At 36.4% G+C, this 16,945-nt stretch overlaps 1 long non-coding RNA gene across 1 annotated transcript; it reads right to left on the bottom strand.

Moving 5' to 3' along the window:
* Window positions 1-11,438: 11,438 nt before the first annotated feature.
* On the bottom strand, window positions 11,439-12,680 carry LOC122025296. The gene is made up of 3 exons (XR_006123656.1): window positions 12,127-12,680; window positions 11,874-12,014; window positions 11,439-11,507 (listed from the first exon to the last, which is right to left on the bottom strand). It is a non-coding gene; the product is annotated as an uncharacterized LOC122025296 (long non-coding RNA).
* Window positions 12,681-16,945: the final 4,265 nt, after the last annotated feature.

The following is a 16,945-nucleotide window of genomic DNA, read 5'->3' as shown; positions in this document are numbered from 1 at the left end:
TAATCTGTCACAACTCACGTCGCTTTTAGATTTCAAATCTTGTTGAGTTCATCTCGTGTTAGGCCTTTATTCGCTCGTATACACCAAGCTTTCGAAGCTTACTCTATGTGTCATCCTTCACAATTAACCTGTAGAATGCATCTCTTGTCAGGTGGCTTTAGAGTTTACATTGCTAGGAAATTTTGGTTCCTGAGATGTTGATGTGTGATTTTTGCAAGTGCACGATCATTGTCAAATAATAAAATATCATCCTCTAGGGCCGTGGAATCGAGTACCAATCCAAATGCAAAGTAGATTATCTAGGTGAATTGAAATCGAGAGAATTATTGTGAAAGAAAAGAAAGTAAGAAAGCAAGAGTGAGAAGTTGTGAGAAGAGTAAGAAAGCTACTCGGGTGCCTATGGCATCCGCCTGGGCGACACTGGTCCAGGCGCCCATACCAGCTCCAGGCGCCCGGACTTTAGGCACCTAGATCCCTTCCAAGCGCTCGGATTCTGCTTTTTTCAGCCTTTGAATTCCTACAAAAAGGAGTTAAACCAGACAATAAAAATAGATTTATCCTACAAAACAGAGTTAACACAATATTAATAAAGTAGAAATAGTTGTCACGTCTCGAGAGTAAGGTTGTCAAACAAAAATTAGACAACACCTCTCCTGTAGCAATGACAAATGAAACATGCATACAATGTCACAAGGCTACTTACAAACTATTAAGAACAACTCACACAGCTGGAACACACACAACCACGCAGTTATATACATAGCCCACACGGCTGAAACAAAAAACATAGAACCATGCAATTGTATAATAAGTAGCCCACACGACTGTAACAAAACATAGCGGAAGACACAAAATAACGATCGAAAAATCACAAAACAACTAACTGCGAGCCGGCCCGACTTCACACAACATCAACAAATTAAATACAAGATACCACAAGGGAAAACTCCAAGTCCACATCTAGTTATTACAATACCAAGTTTACGAATTTCAAAACACAAATAAAGCAGAGAGCAAAACCAGAAAACCATCCTCGGATGTGACGTGGAACCGATAGTCAGAATCCTCCAAGTGTCCTTGTACCATCTACCTATTCCCTAGCGAAAGAAAAATCAATTCAAGGGGTGGTGAGTGCTGAGACTCAGTGGGTAATAGACAGATAGTACATGAGCATAATAAATATCTAGAGAACCAAATGCATACAATCTCATAGGGAAGAGTATCATGTACTACAATGATATCATAATAGATGTCCATACTTGAATCCATATACTAAGCTAATAATAGAAAGTCATGTGTAGTAAGGATCTATAATAGTACTGCTCATAATGACAAGGATAACATGTGAGGTATATACATACTACCAATAAGTAAACTAGTGTCAAAGTACATGCAATAGGTATATATCTCAATCATATATGAACATATCACAGCTATATGGATACAATAAAAATAATAGCATAAGAAAGCATAATACGAAAGTGTATGCACAGATGGTCATCCCGCCGACCTCTCTGCACCACAACCCCTGTATGGTCGAGAGGTCGGAACAATGACAGCTATACAATACTCCCGCCACCACTATTCTCAAGTGACCGAGTGGATAGTTTGTGTAGTAGCCGAATAGCTACATAGCATGGGGTCCCTGCTATTCGCATCTCCAGCCACCACTACCCATGAGTGATTGAGTGGGAGTATGACAGGACAAGCGACATCTCCTCCAGCTACCACTACCCATGAGTGGTCGAGTGTGCGGAGCTGACCAACAACTCTCTTGACTACAAGGTAGACAGTCATCAGTATGCATGCAATAATATAATGAGCAAAATGCAACAACCATCACATATATAAATAGTAATCAACTATGCTACTATAAAACCAGTATGCTCAATAAGGTTCATGAATAAACAACAATCAGTGTAGGCAAACATGGTATCTAGTATCTACTAAATATTATAGATGGAAATGAGAGATTGTATAGACATGAATCCAATCATTTCAAAAATCAAGCAGGTAAGTATCAAGCTCAGGAAAAATATGAGTGGAGTCAAGGTAAATACAGTTACTATCCAAATATAGCTCATGCACTAAGGTCAAAGAACTAAATAATCAAGGTAAGAAATATCAGCCTTTATCTATTGATTGTGCTAAGTAATCCCACGTTGAGATGTCTGTCTCGAATCACAGTCTTGAAAATCACATGATGTATAGTTTAGCTAATCACGTTATATATAAACTAGCTAAACCTAGTTCCTAAAACCGATAAGGTAACCCACCATTGCAATAATTATTAGTCAACCCTAATCGTTGGTTTACCTCAAATAATCCAATCCACGAATCCTTAATTACAATTCATTCAATACTGTCAACAAGAAATTGTATAAATCGAACCCATCACCACTAATCACAATATCAATCTAATGATTCTGATAATGGTCACGTACACATCTAAATCAACCAATCTACTAATCAATCCAAGTTTATCAACAAATTATAGATTAATCAACTCAATACAAACTAATCACACTCCGCTATCACCTAGATTAAATACTTCTAACTATTCTACCCGCCACATAGGATTTATTTCAAGCACAATCAACTCAAAACTCACCCAATTCCAGCAATAAATCAATCCTCCATTCAACCAAAAATATTGATCTCAATAATAATTGATCCACATAATAATCAATCACAAACCCAAATCTACTCAAGCAACAGATCACAACTAAATAGAATTAGGACACCCCTAACCATTCCACAACTAGAATAAAATCTAGTTCATATACGAAATTACCTCCACAACTTACCCAAATCCGATTGCATAGCTATTGACCCATGGTTGAAGATGTTTGCCGTCGAAAATTGGTAGCTAGAGCTAGGTTAAAGTGCTAATCTCCCAAATCGGCAACCTAAATTACAATCAACACATTCACATTCAAGTATTAGACCAAATTCTTAATCCACAACCTAATTCCAACTTATAATTAGATCTAACATAGGTCAACAAAGCTTAGGCTAAGGGATTTGTTACCATTCAACCAGGAATGTCCACTGTCCTCACAGCAGCTCACGACGATGGCTAAAGATGAGAAGGGAGGAGAAATCGGGTGACAACCTCGCTATGGCAATAGTCACTGCTGCTCAGGGATCGCGAGTAAGAGGGATGGTTGCAAGGTTGATCACGAGTATCTTGCTAATGACGATCAAAAGAGATAGAAGATCGACACCGACAGCCAGTGAAGAGTGGAAGACCGTATCCTCTCTAGTCCAGAATTCGACGAAGAAGAGGTGCTGGCTCACACGCAGGGGTGGCAGCTGACAAGGATCTTGAGGAGTCCAAGAGGTTAGGGCTCGGCTACGTCGATCAGAGCTAGGGCACCACTCGAGTCGAAGATGATGGATCCGTGCCGGCATTGGGGCATGTCGCCAGCCGATGTTTGGCATCGGCAACAAGTCAGGTTAGAAGAAGGCACTCGCGAGGTAGTGATCAGTAGTGGCAAAGCTAGGGCACTGGCAATGACCATGTTGGCGTCCCACAAGTTGGGGCGGCGCAATGTCGTGAGAGGGAGAGGGAAAAGAGATCGGGGAAGATGAGGAAGAGAAGGAATCAGAATGAATAGCAGAAGGGGAAATTAGGTATTTATATTATATACTTAGTTTTGATTAATCCTAACCTTTGGTTAATCAAATCAATCAACTCCCATCTTAATTGGGTAATTCAAATAGGCTTTCACCTAGCCCATAGATCTATCCCCTTAAAACATATCTTACGACATCCATTTAAATCTCATTTTTTTATTTTTTTTTAAAAAAAATCCAATAAGGTTATTTCTCAAATAGTACTTATTATTTAATTACCGTATTTGACATTCTCCCCCCACTAATAAAAATTTAGTCCCTAAATTTACCGATTAACTCAGGGGTCCTCATCTAAGGATAACAACTAAGCAGTACCCTCAAAGACTACTCTATCCTAATAACATGTACAAATCTCCAACTGAGAGGGATTAGGATTTTCTTATAAAATTATAAAAAGATTCACTTCTAAGTAGATAGTGATAACTTTGTAGGTTATGAGCTTACCGTGCTTCGTCTGCTGCGCCTACACTATTGTCTAGCTAACTAAGGGTAAATCAACTACCTCCTAAATTCATAACACATGCCATCAGCATATCCTCTAACATCTATATAGTGCACTTAGACTGCCCATCAATTTGAGGGTAGAAAACTATATTAAAACAGAGCTTTATACTTATAGTCTGCTGTAAAACCTACCAAAATCGTGATGTAAATTGTGAGTCTCCATCCGATATGATACCTAGAGATATACCATGAGGTCTAGTAATCTCTTTACAGTATAACCCTGCTAATCGATCCAAAGAATCCATCCTATGGATCGATTGAAAGTGAGCAAATTTAATCAACCAATCAATGATTACCCAAATCGCATCCTATCCTCTTTGTGTCCTGGTAATCCCACAACAAAGTCTATCATAACAAGCTCTCATTTCCATCCTAGTATCAAAATCTACTGGAATAATCCAGCTAGTCTCTGATGTTCAACCTTCACTTGTTGACATACTAGACATCAAGCTATAGTTTTGGGTTTAAGTTTTGAGATTAGGGATATTTGACTTCGGATTCTAAAGGATGACCTGGTTTGAACCCTTAGGTCAGGATCACCAATTATTTGGTCAATTGAGTGATTTGGGTTGACTCTTATGGTTCTAGGAGGTTCATTCCCTTGAAGTTGATCTTCTTCTTCATGAATTAGATTTTCATTTGTTCTCCCTTGGCTAGTTTTACCTTGAACAAAATCAATTGGTTGGATTTGGGTTTGTTCTAAGTTTTGGTTTGACTCTTCAAATTTCACATTTGAGGTTTCTTCAATTCTCAGTATGACTTTATTATATATTCTATAACCTCTACTATTTAAAGAGTATCCTACAAATATCCCATTTTCTATTTTTGAGATAAATTTTCCTAAGTGTTCTCTTGTATTTAGTACATAGGCTGGGTATCCAAATACTTTAAAATATTTAATGTTAGGTTATTTATTATAATATACTTCAAATAAGGTGTTATTGATTGTAGTACGGTTTTGTACATAACAGGTTGTACTAACAACTTCTGTCCAAAAGTATTTTGACAAGTTATATTCACTTAGCATTGTTCTAGAGGATTCAAGTAGAATTCTATTTTTTCATTCTACGATTCCATTTTGTCGAGGTATTTTAGGACATGAAAATTCATGATGGTAACCATTTTCAAGATAAAATTGGTTAAAGTTGTGATTTTTAAATTCACCTCCATTATCAATTCTAATTCTTTTAATTTTTAGGTCTTTTTCATTTTCAACTTGTTTGTAAAAATTAGTAAAAAGTTCAAATGTTTCATCTTTATTTCTTAAGAATTTTACCCAAGTGAATCTAGAATAGTCATCTATTATTACTAGACAATATAAGCTTCCATTTATTGATTTGACCCATGGGAATCAAATAAGTCTAAGTGTAATAGTTCTAATATTGAATTTGTTTGAAGTTGATTAGTTGGTTTGCGAGTAGATTTTGTTTGTTTTTCTTGTTGACAAACATTATAGATTGTTGAGTCTAAGTTTGGTAATTTTGGTAATCCTCTAACTAATCCATTTAATTTTCTTATATTTCTGAAGTTTATGTGTGACATTCTTCTATGCCATAACCAAGTTTCTTCTTTTTGTGTTAAGTAACACTTAAGTGAAGAAATGGTTAGGTTAATTGCATAGATATTATCTTTTCTAAATCCTTTTAGACTTATGATAGGATTATTTAAGTGCGTGATTAAGCATTCAGAAGATAGGAACCTAACCTTATATCCAGAGTCACACAATTAACTAATGCTAAGAAAGTTGTACTTGAAATTATCAATGAGTAATACTTTCGTAATAGTAAAATCAGTTTTAAGTTCAATATTGTCTATCTCAATTATCTTGAGTTTATCGTTGTTCCCAAAGGCAATTGTTTCTAAGCTTTTGTAGGTTAGTTGAGTGAATTTAGTGTGATCCCCAGTCATATGTTTGGAGTAACCACTATCTAAGATTCACTTGATTTCCTACAACAAGTAGGAGTTAAGATTAATTAGAGTTTTAATTTGAATTTAAATTTCATTTTTTCAAAGATTTTTAAGTTAACTTAATTTTTAAGTTAAATTAATTTTTAAGTTAAATAATTTAAAATAATTTTGAAGATAATTTATAAGTTAAAATAATGTTTAAAATAATTTTTAAGTTAAAATAATTTTTATAATAATTTTTAAGAAATAATTTTTTAAAATAATTTTTAAGGTAAAATAATTTTTACAATAATTCTTAAGTTAAAATAATTTTGAAGCTAAAATAATTTTTACAATAATTCTTAAGTTAAAATAATTTTTACAATAATTCTTTAAAACAATTTTTAAGTTTAAATAATTTTTATAATAATTTTAAGTTAAACTAATTTTTACAATAATTTTTAATAAATAATTCTTTAAAACAATTTTTAAGGTAAAATAAATTTTATAATAATTTTTAAGTTAAAATAATTTCGAAGATAATTTTTTAAGTTAAAATAATTTTTAAGTTAAAATAATTTAAAATATTTTTGAAGATAATTTTTAAGTTAAAATAATTTTTAAGTTAAAATAATTTTTAAGTTAAACTAATTTTTAAAATAAATTTTAAAATAATTTGAAATTTAATTTTTAACTTAATTTTAAGCTAAATTTAATTTGATTTAGTTTATTTAATTTTAATTTAATTTAATGTTAATTTTAATTTCAAAATTCTTAGTCATCTCACCCAATCTATATTTTCAATTAGGGAATATTATAATTTTTGTGAGATGAGATAAGTTCAATTTAAAGGTTTGGTTTAATCTTTTGGATAGATTTAGGTTTAGCTTTGAGTTCAACAAACATACATTCTTTGGATAAACTTCTAGGTTATTGTGAGTCTGTCACACCCAAGAAGAGTCCCTGCCCGGCAAACGGACAGCACCTCCCCTGTAACTATGACAATATGAATCATAAATACATACACAAACTATATACATAAGCTCACACGGCTGGAATATACACAACCATGCAGTTATATACTCAACCCACTCGGCTAGAACAAAATAATCACAACCACGCAGTTATATATATTAAACAGCTTACACGACTGCACTAAAAATACAACGAAAAATGAAAGAAAAGCCCACATAAACCAAATAGATACAGTGCATGTCGGCACGGCTTAAACACAAATACAACACCAAAAATGATAAAATAGTCACATGACTAAACACCAATACAACGCCAATACAATAACGAATATATATATAAGATAAACAAAAGCGAGGTAAAATCATCTTCTGATGTAATGTATGATCGGCAGACAGGATATTCCAAGCGACTCCACAATTGTCACGCCCTAGAGGAGTCCCTGCCAGACAAAAATCTGACAGCATCTCCCCTGTACCGGTGACAATCTGAAGCATACATACAACCACAAGTATACATCAACCACACACGGCTAGAAAATATAGACAGTCATGCAGTTATATACTCAGCCCACTCGGCTGGATCAAAATATCACAACCACGCAGTTTATATATATATATATATATATATATATATATATATATATATATATATATATATATATATATATATATATATATATAAAATCCCACTTGGCTGTAGTAAAACCAAACACCATTACAAACCAAAAACAAGACTGTTAGCCGACTAGGCTTACACAACACAACAAAAAACACAAAATACCACATAATAACACTCCAGAAACAAAACCGGAATATACAATGCTAAGTACACTTAATACATAAAATAAATAAAACACAAATGAAAACGATAATAGTATTCTGATGTGACGTGGAAACCGACAGACAGGATACTCCTGTTAGAGTGTATACTAAAAGTCTAGCTTTTGTAAACATTTATTTTTGAAATAAAAGAATTACATTGGTCAAATGTCTATATTTATTTGTTAAATATAGTTGTTCAATTAATTTATAAAATAGATAACATGGTGTGTGGTGTCACACACAGAAGATCATGTTATCAGCTCTTTATAAATTATAAACAGTTGCTCACGACTAAGATGGAAAGGAACAAACCATTGGTAAAGTTGTAGTGTAATTAAATATTAGTTTATCTTGACTAATAAATTACACTAGTACACTCTAAGTGTATTGAGTATGACCATTTTATGTAAGTTCTTTTTATACTGACTTAATAAAAGAACTAGACCTTAGTTATTATGGAAGTGTGTACTCTTAATCCTAATATAATAACAAGCATATATATTTAGTATCTATTTCTTTAACTTATCAAAGAGTGAGATTTAGTTTGATAAATCAATAGGTCCGATAAGTTGGGAAATGATATTACTTATAGTGTGTGTTGTTGATTATAGAAGGAAACTGTGTCCTAGTAATCTAGGTTGAGAATGTCCCCAAGAGGAGCTCATAAGGATTGTCATGTTAAACCCTGCAGGTGGACTTACTCCGACATGACAATGAGATTAAGTGGTACTACTCTTGGACTTAGATATTAATTAAATGAGTTGTCAGTAACTTACTTAATTAGTGGACATTCGTTATCTTAAACACAGGGAGACTAACACACTCATGATAAGAAGGAGCCCATAAATGTAATTTGGGATTGGTGCGGTAGTGTAACAATAACTCTCTAGTGGAATGAGTTATTGTTGATGAACTTGAGTTGTGTGTTCGGGGTGAACATGAGATATTCAAGCTCATCGGAAAACCAAAACTAATTTCTCCTCTAGGTCCCTGTCGTAGCCTCATTAGTGCCTCAAGTCCATCCAAATAAAAGCCCTTTTTGGTGTCCAAGAAGAAGGTCGGCCCATTGCTTGGTGACCAAGTAATGGCCGACCACCATCTCTTTAAGAGGGCCGACCCTCTTGCTTGGTGATCAAGCAAGTAGGGGCCGACCATAATTAATTCAAATAAGAGGAGTGTTTTGAATTTTTAAAATCTTCTTTTTGTAGAAAACTACAAGTTTTAAGTAAGATTTTAATTTTAGAAACTTTCCTTATTTGAATTAGGCCACATGGTTTAATAGAGAGTTTTAAAAGTTTTAAAACTTTCCTTTTTTAACCATCTTCATGGTTTTAGAAAAAAGGAAGAGAATTTAAAATTTAAAATTTTCTATTTTTGTAAGCATGTTAAAAAAAGAAAACTTTTGAAGAGAAGTTTTAAATTTTAAAACATGGTTTTAATTTTTAAAACTTCTCTTCAAAAATTTCCTTTTTTAACATCCACTTTTAGAAAGAGAGCTTGTAAAATTTTATAAAAAATATTTTTCTTCCTCTTTAAGGGGTCGGCCACCCTTGCTTGGTGCCCAAGCAAGGGGTCGGTCAATCAATTAATCATCCAATCATTGATTTGGTGATTGATTCAATCAAGAGGAAAGAAAATGAAAAATAAAAAGGGAAAAGGAAAAATAAGAGGAAGATTTTAATTTTTGTAAAAAGTCTTTCCTTATTTGCCTTGGGCAAGTAATATAAAAGAAGGGGAGGAGAGGCCTCATGACATAACAACTCTTATTCTCTTGCTTGGTGATCCTCAAGTGGCCAACCCTCTCTCTCCCTATCTTCTCCCTTTACTCTCTTTTTCTCTTTAGTGGTGGTGGCCGAATACTAGAAGGAGGAGAAGCTCTTTTGGGTGGTGTTCATCTTGGAGGATCGTCGCCCACACGACGTCCAAGGCGAGGCGAGGAATACGGCAGAAGATCTTAAGGTCATTAGCTTGCAAAGAAAAGGTATAACTAGTAATTTTCTTCCGCATCATGCTAGTTATTTTTCTTTGTTAGAATTCCAAATACAAGAGACATTAGATTCTAGTTTTTTCAGATTTGCTATTCGAATTTGTGTTTTTATTTTTCGAATTTGTGATTTGATTGTTCCTTTTGGTTAAACCTAGAGTTATATAAGGAAATTAAATATTAGCTTTCCTTAAAAGGCTTTGTCTAGGAAGTGGTGGTTGCTCCCATATCCAAGAAGACCTTGTGCCTCGTCATGTTTAGCCTGGAAGTCAATTTTGGAAATTAATATTTAATTGAATTTATAACATAGGTGGATTTGGATCAATAGTGTTAAGTTCGGCTTGCGATCCAAGTCTAAACTATTAAGAACAGATAAGTTAAATTTGGAATCAATAATGTTAAGTTCCGTTTGCGATTCCTAATTTAACTTCTAAATAACACAATAGGTTATTAAGGAAAGGTTCGACACTTGTATAAATTTTTGTACAGTGGAACCGGTACGATCTTCCTAGGACTAACCAACAACTCCATGTGACTCCACATACCTCTACCTGATATCTGAAATAAAAATATATCAACGGTGTGAGTTCAACAACTTAGCGGATACCGGATAAACATGTATACTAAGTTATACCTTACAGTAATAATCATGCGGTACTGTTTTCTGAACAAAAGAAGGAAATGCAGATTGAAAAGGGCTGAAGAAACTGTACTCACCAGAACCTTCTATCCGGAAACAAGGGTCATTAGACCAGATACAAAATGTCACCTGTATGCATGTCAATCATATGCAACCACCAAAATGCAACATACATAATCCAGCAAGAACAAACAATAAATGCAATCCATGTATATGATGCAAAAATGACATGGTCACCCCTGACTTCAGTCAGTCATCTCACACACGATAGTGAGACCGAGTGGGTAGGGTTATGACAATTGTGCACTCTGTCATCACTACTCCTGAGTGACTGAGTGGACAAGATGCAGTCAGAGTACACCTATCCTCCTACCCCAAATCATAAGTGGGGGAGCTCAATGCTCTCATCTCCCTAAGACGGTCCAAAGGAGGGATCCCTGTCCTGCTACCACATTGCATCACTACTACTCATGAGCGGGCCAACGGAGCCCTTGACAGAGCAACCTACTGCAATACACCTTGCCTGATATACCACTAACCCATGAGTGGTTGTGTGCGCAGATCCATGTAACTGGCGATGTGCTCAATAATTATGGAGCCGACAATCGCACAACATGCAATCATGCAAGATGGTGCATGACACTAAACATGTAGATACTGATAGTATACACCTCCATATAAAATGCACCAAAAAGGAAATAAATCATATAATGATCTAGGAATCATAACTCTAAGTACACAAATTGGATATGACAAATAACGAGTCTACTACACAGTAGGTCAATGTATATCACTATTTCTAAGAACAGGAATACACATGGCAACAATCAAGATGATATAAGCATGAATGTATAACAGATACGAATATAGGCATACCACAAGAACCAAATAGTGACATACCCAAGCAAATACAAACATAATCATTGCTACTAGCTATATACTATTATGCATATCTAAAATGACTGTATCAAAGAGATAAGTCAGAAGTACCCGCCTTAAAAACGAAGATCATATCGAAACAAATCCCACATTGAGGTGCTCGCCTCGAATCAAGATCCTGCAAATCACATAATATATTTAGCTAATTACATACAAAGTAAATAGCTAAATTAACTCCCCACCTAATTAGATCAACTCTCGTCGAACATGATTATGGATTAATTCATCAAAGTGGTTAGATTAAATTAAATCCTCAATTAACCATAGTCATACCATAAACTTCCTAGGTTAAGGTTACCAATCATGAACTTTCCCCTAAAGTAGTAATTGAATGGGTTCAAGTTAACTTTTGGAAATCCCTTGTAAGGAAACTATCCTCTCGACATCCTATTAATAGCCAACCCAATCAACATATCATAACCGCATTCTAACTCCAAATCAATGCTAACACAGGACAACAAAGCTTAGGTTAAGTATTAATTACCTTCGGCTTCTCTTCCTACAGCTGGTTGCTGATCTAGCAAAGACTGATACAGCTCACGACACTGATGAGCAACTACCAAAAATTGCTTGTCGGAGAAGGTTGCTGCCGTAAGGTAGGGCTGGAGTTAGATGAAGTTGGTGCCTACCAAACCAGAGACAGCCATCCCCCAGTTAGCATAACATCTCATATCAACACCGGAACCCAAATCTCCACAGCTATAGAACCCAAAACAAAATATCTTACCCTATCCTACCTCAACAACGGATCCATAGTGAATGGCTGTAGGGATTGGCAGAGCAAAACTCAGTGGAAGAAGCTAGGCTATGGGAGGTGGCCACTGCTCCTACTGTGCTAAAAGTTGTGAGGCTGAACCAGTGGCGTCCAACCAAGGCTAGGGAAAATAGGTGGCTCAGCAGAACCTGGTTATCAGCAACCGGCGTCGGCTCGTTTGGTGGAAATCTAGGGCATGCTCGGATGCTTGACGTTCTGGGTGCCCGCGAATGAGGGAAGGTCAAGTGGCGCTCGGTTGGTGACGGGCGATCAGGTGGCGCTCGGTGGCTGGCAACCACTGTCGGCTGTGGTGACTAGGGGCGACATGAGAAGAGGAAGGGAAAGTCGGCGTTGCTCGAGAGTCAGCAGTGGCGTCTGGTGTCGCGAGAGAGAAGACAAGGCAAGGGAAAATGAAGAGCTCGGCGGCAGTGGCTCGGGAGGGAAGAGGAGATCGGTCGACGATGAGATGAGGAGAGGAAGGTTCGACTAGGGAAGAAATAGGGCTTGGGTAGAGAAATAGGGAAAAAGAAAGAAAAGGGAAGAGATAAAAGGAAACTTTAATCAAATTAGAAAACTTGAGTTTAATTCTATTAAAGCCAAAGTTATTTCCTTATCAACTCCTACCTTAATTGGGTATTTTAAACAGGTTTTTCCCAAGCCTACTTATTCATCCCCGCAAAATCGTCATACGAGCTCCAATTAATTCCTGAAAAATTTCTAAAAATTCCTAAAAACTCCGTTAAGGTTATTCCTCATATAACTTTATTATTTTATTATTATTTGGGTGTCGTATTTTACAACAATCATCTATCTTCTACTTGAAAACATAAAGATACAAACGGGGTGGTGAGTGTAGGTCACTCAGCGGGTAATAGACAAGATAGTGCATGATTTACATAAAATAAACATGAAGATCAAAGTATACAGTCTTAGTAGGGAATAAAGAACATGATCATACTAACATAATCAATCCATCTAACATAACCAACATAATAACCATACATAATCATAACTGACATACCAACTACACAAATCACAACTGAAATAATGATAAATACATACCCAATCTAGAATCGACACATGGTACAATGATTAGTAAACTCATCGGTTCAATAACAGATCTGCTCGTAACACCTGTGCAATATATACGACAGCTTATACATGTATAATAAATGACATGTATGAAGCATGACAACCATATGTAACAATCATATCTCAAACAAGTGCAACATATCACAATCACATACAACTAGTATCTAATAGATATGTATGCAGATATAACTCCACAGATGCACCGCACATCATATGCAAATGTGCATGCATGCCACATGTCACCCCCACTACCTCTCCAGACACCACGACTCCTGTATGGCCAAGAGGCTTGAGTCTGTGACAAACCGTACTAGCCTCCAGTACATGCACCGCTATAGAGCGGCCGAGGCGAACGGTTCGCTAAGTAGTTATCTAACTACATAGCATCAGGGTCCCTGACTACTCACATCACTAGCCCCCTGACTACTGAACCCTCCATATCCACTACTCTAGAGTGGTCGAGGCGGATAGAACACTGAACGACCTAGTGAGCAGAACACGACTAGCTCTACTCCTAGCTATCACTCTCCCACTATGGTCGAATGGGCAGCTATAAATGACTGACGACTATCTCACACCACAAGGGAGATAATGGTCGTCAGCATGCAATGAATGATGAACATGATAAATAATCATGATACTGACACAATCATCATCGATGCAACATCCCCAATCCACATAAACACCTCCAGTATAAAAATCCATCTAACATCTATAGGTATAGGTAAATCCAACTGGTGTCTACTAAACAATAAAGTACATCAAGTAGCACACTAGGCTCATACCAACCATACATGTACGCACTCTACAACGTATGTATAATCAACATAATACCTCCAATATCACAACCAGACACATACACATAACCATATAAATATAATCAACCAGAATCCTCCGATAGCCATACAAAACACATATGCCCATAGCCACAAAGGTATAATCCAAAAGAAACCCACCATAACCACACTGAACAGGTGTACACACACTACATGCAAATAGACAACCAATCATGTGACTCCTACAACACATACCAATCATGTGTACAATTAACAAAGATATGCATAATCAGCATGTTAACCCAAATCAACCAGACATCCCTATGATACATACTCTACATGTGTATATACAACAGAGTTCAGGTATCAAGAAACGAGACTGTATAGAATATAACTAGATTACCTCAAAAATTAAGCATAAGTATCAAGTAGGAAAGCAGCAATCGTAAACAATCTAAGGTAAAGCAGCCTAATCATCCAGCAATAACTATGCTCTAAATTCAAAAGAACTAATAGAAGCCAAGAAAGAAATATCTGCCTTTATAAATAGATCGAGTCAATCATCTTCAACAAACCCAATAGATCGCATCCAACTTGAATCCTACAAATACAGGATATACGACAAAACTAAGGATTTATGATCAATATATCAACTATTAATCAATCTAATCCGATCCAACCCCTTCCTTCACATACTGCAATTTAATCTAAGAAAACATAACTACCGATCCACTTATCCAATCAAGTACAATTCCATTGACTACTAAGCATCATGAATCAAGTGTGTATAACTCGTTCACATAATCCTAATAGCAACCATGATACCAACTAAAGCAATCAATTACTAAGTAACCATCAAGAGTCAACCACATACCCTATAGCTAAGCTTCTCCAACCAACCCCTACCCTTTCGGCAGCCACCCAAAACCTAACAATCAATTAACCCAATCAACAGGTTAATCCAACTGTTATCCCACTTATTGGAGCAATTAGGTTTTTTATAGATCCTAGAACTTAGAGACAAAGCTTACCCCAATTTCATGTCGACATCAGCTGCCTCCCTGAAAAAAAATCCAAATACAACTGTGAGGGACAGAAACTACTGCCCTCTATCAGAATTTAGTGTCTTTATCTTGCTGTGAACTCGTGGAGTAATTGTCCACACCATAGGGACCCCCACATCCAAAGATCTATAACCCAACACACCCTAATTCAAATTTAACGCTTCCTCAACAGAGCACAAGATCAAGAACTAAACCCTCACCGTTTGGTAGCATTGCCGGATCAATACTGCTTGGTCGGAAACTTCATGTCGGACCAGGGAACAGGCATTGGTCGTGGTCATTGGCAATAACCTAGAGAAGAGGGCTATGATGATGGCAACTAGGGCACTAATCAAGAACAGAGGAGGGAGGATGATGGCTGGCCAGAGGCGAAAGAGCAACGTCGTTGGTGCTCCCAGTGATCTGGTGGCACTGTGTGGTCGAAGGGAAGATTGACGGCTAGGGTTCGGGTCTCCCCTCCCTCCACCGAGGGGCTGCCCCCACAGATTTGATGACTCGAAAGGAAGAATGACCGCCAAGCGAGCTCGATCGATGAAGGAGATGGGGTGCTCAGCAGACGGAGGGTCGATCGGTGTCGATGACTGCTCTGTTGGGTCAACGATCTTCCGAGGGAGAATCACAAGAAGAGGCTCGGGAGGAAGGATGCTCGTGCGAAGGGAAAAAAATCGGGAAAGAAAGGAAAAGAAATAGGGATTTAGGGCTAATTATATATTTAGGGTTAAATTTAATTAAACTATAAGTTAATTCCTCAATCAACTCCCACTTAATGATTATTTCAAATAGGCTTTCCCTAGGCCTAATTATTTCATCCCCTTAAACGTGCCATATGAACTTCATTTAAATCCAAAAAAATTTCTAAAAATTTTGGAAAAAAATCCAATAAGGTTATTTCTCAAATAACCTTATTATTTAATTTATGATATCTTACAGAGTCACCTGGACATTATTAGAGTAACTATATCTTCAAGGTTTTTCAAATAGTCTCATCCACTGAACTTAGTACAAAACCTTAGTCTAACTAGTTAGGATCTTTAAGGGGTAGCTTCAGTTAGTTCTACTCAGTCAAATGTACCAAGTCGAAGCCATATCTTCCTAGACATGAATAGACAGAGCTTTCCTAACCTACTATCCTCCAAAACTTCACCAGTACCATAGGTCAAGTTAAACTTTGTCCCTTTTTAAGCTAATCCTAATTACCCTGCCAGGTAGGTTATCTTTGGAGGTGCCAGCTATTCTGGAGCCTCCCCTTGAATTACTGATCTGATTTAGATTTTAGTTTTGGGTTTATGTTGATTACTTTTATAATTATAATATACTTGATTATAATCTTGGTTTAAGTTGGTTTTATGGTTATTTCTATGATTTGGTTTTAGTTTAGTTGATTTAGGTTTATATTTTGGCTTTTGATTTGATTTTTTTGGTGCAATATCCCTAGGTCAAGGTTGACCAAGTTGGATGAGCTTGGACTGAGTCAAGCTCGAGTCTTGATGTTTGGGTTTCGATGTTTCACAATACATGTAAACAACACATGAAGATTGCAGGTGCAATTGTTCATGTGGGGAGATTGTGAAGAAGAGTCAAGTAGGTTAAGGTTGACTGGATACTTGACTGGAAAGTCTTGGTGAGTGAAGCCAGACAGAAGGAAAGTCCTGGTAAGTGAAGCCAGGCAAAAGGAAAGTCCTGGTGAGTGAAGTCAGGCAGAAGGAAAGTCCTGGTGAGTGAAGCCAGGCAGAAGGAAAGTCCTGGTGAGTGAAGCCAGGCAGATTGAAAGTCCTGGTGAGTAAAGCCAGGCAGATTGAAAGTCCTGGTGAGTGAAAGTCCTAGTAAGTGAAGCCAGAAAATTAAGAAAAGTCCAAGTAGGTCAAAGTTT

Source organism: Zingiber officinale, chromosome 1A, assembly GCF_018446385.1.
Source record: "Zingiber officinale cultivar Zhangliang chromosome 1A, Zo_v1.1, whole genome shotgun sequence".
NCBI classification, from domain to species: domain Eukaryota; kingdom Viridiplantae; phylum Streptophyta; class Magnoliopsida; order Zingiberales; family Zingiberaceae; genus Zingiber; species Zingiber officinale.
This window is presented reverse-complemented; position numbering and strand designations above follow the sequence as displayed.